Below are 5,887 nucleotides of genomic sequence, written 5' to 3' on the forward strand. Positions count from 1 at the left end.
GAACAAAATTATTCAAAAATTGATATAGTAGAGGACGCTGTACTACTTTCTTCTGTAAAACTTACTGTTTCATGCATTGAATTTTTTCTGCATTGAAAATTAGTTCAATTGAGGAAACAAATATTTTAATATGCATAAAAGAATATAACCTATCCTAGCACATTCATGTTACCTTGCAATAAATAAATTTTCTTCAAAAATGACGATTGAAATGGGTTGCTGTTGCTGTTGTTGTTACTTTATGTCGCACTAGAGCTGCACAATGGGCTATTGGCGACGGTCTGGGAAACATCCCGGAGGATGATCCGAAGACATATGCCATCACAATTTTGATTCTCTGCGGAAAGGATGGCACCCCCGCTTCGGTAGCCCGACGACCTGCGCGCGAAGTCGAGCACTTTACGGTAGCACAGTTCAACGAGGACCAATACCGCACACCCTCGGTCCCTACGCAGACTGATCCAAGTGGTCTCCCACCCGCACACTGACAGTAGCCAGTGATGCTTGACTTCGGTAATCTGCTGAGAACCGTGTGAAATGGGTTGCGAGTGGCGTGGAGCAGAACTCTTTACCTATGGCAGCACTTCACATGCTTTCCCCATTAGCGGGTGAAGAGTCATAGAGGAAATAAGTATGTTAGTTTCTCTCTTGATTTTCTGGAAACTTTTAAGTTAGAAAACTATATGGAACTGAAAATTACATTAAACATAGTTCTAAAGAAAAGCATCGTGAAAATTTTAAAAAATATTTTTATTAAATATAAAGAAAAAATATTAAGAAAAGGAAAAATATCGTAGTACATTCCTAAGCAACTGAAAAGAGGAGGAGAGGGAAGGGAGAAGGGCCAAATCTTAGAAGAAGTTGTAAAAAAATCACAAATAAAACTAAACCAAATTGCATTAAATTGAAGACAAGAAAGAGAAACATTTAAAAGTACTCTAACCGCAAAATAAGAGTTATTTTAAAAATAAGTTTAGGGGTGGTGTTTTCAGTATAAATGTAAACAATGACAATCTCGAGCTCAATACCAGCTTTAGTTCCGGTTAGAAAGTTTGCAACAGCTTAATACAGCTTATTCTGCGAGGCGATATTTTCAAACGGAAATTTTTTTTTTCAATAAACGAAGTAAATTAGACAATTTCTGAGCTCAAATCTGCCGTATTTCATAAGATGAAATTATGATGAATTATAATAAGATTATTATGAAATTCTGGTGAGTTTGAAGTGAAAATTTGTTTAGTTACTTATAGATAGATTGTAAAATACGGTGACATGGTGGCTAGATTTTGAATAACTCACTTTTTTGGCAGTCCTGATTTGGCCTCTTTCCATTTGTTTATTACTGTTTTTTCTTGTTGCAAGCTGTGCACCATTTTACGCTAGTGTTAGCAATATTAGCCTTGAAAGCACAAGTACTGTTTGCATTGTAAACACAAGTAATAAGTAATCAAATACCACAAACTAAGGTAAACAACATTAAAGAGCACAAAAATATATTATAAAAGCAGACAGCTGTTTCGGATGCTCAAAGGGCAACCTTCATCAGTGCAACAGTTCACCGCAAATAATTTTTTATCATTTTTAATCTTTCTCCTTCTGCATTTGATCCAAGAATCGACAAATATATTCTTAATGCAATGTGAACGTTAGGAAAAGTATTCACAAGTTTATCTTTAATTTGCATCGATATCAACTGCATCGATATCAACTGCAATGTCGGCAGTATGACGGTATTGCAGATAAAGTTCGATAAACAAATTTGTATTTTAAAATCCTTATTAATAAAAATGTTAAAAAAAAAAATATGCAAAAAATTTTTAGCATATATTTTGAAAAGAGGGGAGGAGTGGGGGAAGGAGGGAGGGCCCGAAAACGGCTATGCCTAGGGCCTATGAAAGGTATAATCCGGCTCTGCCGAGAGTTCACTATAAACCATGTTCACTATAGCGGAGTTNTTAATAAACCCTAAGATAAAAAAAATGAAGATCTTTTTTTCTTAGAATTGGGTACTTGCAACTCCAGAAAAAGTAAAGTGATTATGCCAAACCATTTGATTTAAATGAGATTTAACTGGTAGGCAACGTCACGCGTGTATGTCGAATCAGATTGGCTTCTGAATCGAAAAAGGTCATGATTTACTTACGATGTCGTCACTTCCGTAATTTTTCTTCACTGTGTATTCTTATCGTTTTTAGAAAACTGTTTTCTGAAAAATTTATTAAATTACTACAGAAGAAGAAACGCATGGTAGTTTTTTCTCATTGGTTAGCTCTAATCTAATTGCATTTTATTCAACTTTCGTCATATATTTAAAGTAATTATTAAGCAAAAATAGCTTTCTATTATTTAATATTATCTAAAAAATTTTGAAACATCACGCTAAATGGAATATTTATTATCTCGAAAGTGAGCGCGAATATTTTTAATAGTTGTCATAGGAAAATTATTTGTCACCGGTTGAATAGTTTCTGAGTTACAAAATTTCAAAAAAGCCGCATTTTTAAAATTCTGTTTTTTCAAGAATTAGTCTACCAATTTCGCTCAAACTTTGTATTTTGTAATTTAAAATTACATACTTTAAAATGACGTAAACGTTTTTACATCTAACAATTAAAAAAATTTTCGAACTTTGTTAAGTAAAATGGTGAACAATAGCGAAAACCTATTTTAAAATAATCATTTTCGCGCTTAATTAGCTTTAGATGAATTAAATTCATAATTATTTGCAAAAATGTTTTGATTATCATGAAAAATTCTCGAAATCTGTCGAAATTCGTAAATAGTGAAATCATCATTAAGGGTCCCAATCACTTCATAAATTGTGGTGGCTAGTCTTTTCGCTTCTTTGATTCTTACAAAATTTTCCCTCTGATAGCTAAGACTTCGATCTCACTCTTGCTGAGAGGAAAAATCATTCTTCATACCAGGCTAAACAGCAACCTCTTCATCAGGTAAGCGCCAAAAGAAAATAGCTATATCATGCCAATAGAATATTGAGCCGAGCTCATTCTGAGCGGGGACAATGGGATACCTACTAACGCACCTGAAAGCAATTTCCCTTATCATGACAGCTGAAGTTTTGGTGAGACATACAATGAACCACTTTCGATCACTCTCCTAACATTTTGATAGTTCAAAATCCAACTACATCGAATGAAAGGTTTATTTCACGAGAAAGTGCGATTTTGTGTTTGATTCTTCAACTTAATTAACAGTAAACCCTAATTAATTAGCATAGTTGTGCTCTCCCCTTCAAACCATTATGATCGGCACTTAGTTTGTAAAAATCTGATCATTATAGCAAAAGTTATTCAGTGTTATATCTTTTTTCTTCTTTTGGCAGGCAAATACTTTTAGGAAAATGAAAGGAATTATTAAGCTCATATAAAAGAATTCGCACAAAACAGTTGAGCGCTAATGATTAGCGTATCAGCTCGATATATTTTTCTTGTAGAAGTTCTTATTTATTATGATTTATTAAATTATGTTTTTCATCTTTTTCTTTATTTTTCTTTATTAAAACAAATTTTTATAGTGTAAATTTCTTTGAAGAAAAAATTGTGGAAATTCTCTGTCTCAAGGTTTTTTCGTGGTTTTAAGGAAAATTCTTGGAAATTCTACAAAGTAAAATTTTGTGCCTGAATTATCTGTTACTCCTTTTGTATCACTCTATGACATGTTTGTACTAATTTTTTAACAAGTCAGTTTTTATTTTTGTAAAAAAAAATTATTTTTATGATGTCATTTTTATCAAATTTTTATGCTAGTTTGTTGAATTTAAAGAAATTAGTTCAATGACCTCATAAATAAATAATGTACTTACTTTTTCTTTGATAATAATGTTTATTGAGTATTCAATTGTCTTTTAGTTTTTAAATGAAAGTGTTAAAACCTTTTTGAAGGCTTAAAATCTCTGTATTATAGTTCTAGTTAACATTATCAATTTTGACAAGAATTTATATGATTTTATGTAAAATATTCTTATCTGGTTTAAATTAAAACAAATAAAAGTTTGTAGACAAGCATATTTTCTTGTGAAAATTAAAATGAATAGAAAATTTTACAAATTCTTTGTCGTGTAATACTTTTATACTAGACATTTGATGTAGACTTTTAAATATATATTCAAATTCCTTCATATGGGGGAGATTTCGATGTCCTGAAAATCTCTTGTTATTTTACATGAATAATAAATGGCTGCATTGTTCTAAATAAAGTTTAGATGAAATCTATAAATTTTCATCGTAGTTATCTATTTCATAGTGATTTTTATCATTTTGTATTAATAGTAAATGACTGCATTGAATTTATTGAACTTTAAATGAAGTCTATAAATTTTCATCGTGGTCATCTGTTCCAAACTGGTTTTTATTATTTTGCATGAATAATAACTGACTGGTTTTATTTATTGAACTTTAGATGAAATCTATAAATTTTTTATCGTGTCACCTGTCACACTGCGGTTTTTCTTGTAATATAAATTAATGAGGTACTATCACTCGATCAAAAGGATATACGAAAACAACAAATACGATATAGTTCGATTCATATGCTTATCTCATTCAACTCAGTGCCAAACAATTTCATTTTATTATTTTTAAGAGCAATTCCAAACATCGAATGTGCAGCACTTTTAAGCGTTAATTTGGTTTCCTTGAATTTTTGAGAAGAATATAATATATACCTGAACAGCCTTTGCGGGTTGCAGGTTCATTTTTCAGTGATAATACTCGCTTGTCGTATTTAAGTGGCATGGAGACGAAAGAAAACATTCAACACCCTTTAAAATTTAGATTGAAGGAACACGATAGATATGCTCGTTAACCAGATTTCGGAACATCATCGATTGCTGCACATTGTTAGATTCTTGAGCATAAATTTAATTTTGACAGTAACAAAATTATTTCCTCGCCAGTCACATCAACTCATCTTGATACCCTGGAATCTTATTCTATTCACATGCATTCTGGTTCCCTTGTTCTCTCTACTTCTCATTAGAAATGCATTTTATGCAATGCATCTCTCGTGGAAAGATATTTTACCCTGATTTGTCCCTCTCGGCCACTGTGGTTTTTCCAGTTTTGTTTCTCATCTTTATTTTTTCCTTTTTCGTAGGAAACTTTACGTTTTATATTTCAAATGTTTTTGTTTTTTCTCATTCACGTCTGACAAATCTTTAAGATGGGTGCCTATTTTTGAGCGCTTGAAACATACCGACTTTTATTTCAGTTTGCATATTTTTTGGAGCGAGTGAAGTTTTTAATCTAGTGAAACATTCCGTGGTTAGTCGGATGGCTCTAGAAAAAAACTAGGATTTATCTACCACCGTAAATGGGAATAATTTATGTTAATACCGGAATCATTGAAACCGGAAAGCAGAATATAAATCGACAACCCACAAAATATAAAATCGATAACCCGCAGAATAGACTTGAACTCTGAATCAACGTGTAAGTATTGATACAATTCAACTGATGATTTCCTTAATTATTAGTCATTGAAACCTTACTATATATTTGTTATTCTAGTTTTCTAACTCGTCTAAACACAAATAATTTCACCTTTTCTGTAAATATTTAAAAATATTTTTTTAAATAATAGTTTGAAACTAAAATTTCTAGTTTTTAAAACACTTATTTCATGTTAAGTATATTTAAAAAAAAAAAAGAAACTAGAAGTTTTTATTTTAATCGGTAATTTCAGTGAAATAAAAGTCCCTTTTTTTCTTTTTGTACCCTTTAATAAGGAAGTCGTAGAAAGTGAAGTCTTAATAAATAATAACCACAACTGATAAATGCATTTTTTATTTTCTTATTTATATCTATCAGTGAAAGCATAAAACTAATCGAGATAAGATTAAATTTTGAAAGGGAAAAATCAGTTCTTT

The sequence above is a fragment of the Parasteatoda tepidariorum genome, chromosome 3, assembly GCF_043381705.1.
Source record: "Parasteatoda tepidariorum isolate YZ-2023 chromosome 3, CAS_Ptep_4.0, whole genome shotgun sequence".
Classification (NCBI taxonomy): domain Eukaryota; kingdom Metazoa; phylum Arthropoda; class Arachnida; order Araneae; family Theridiidae; genus Parasteatoda; species Parasteatoda tepidariorum.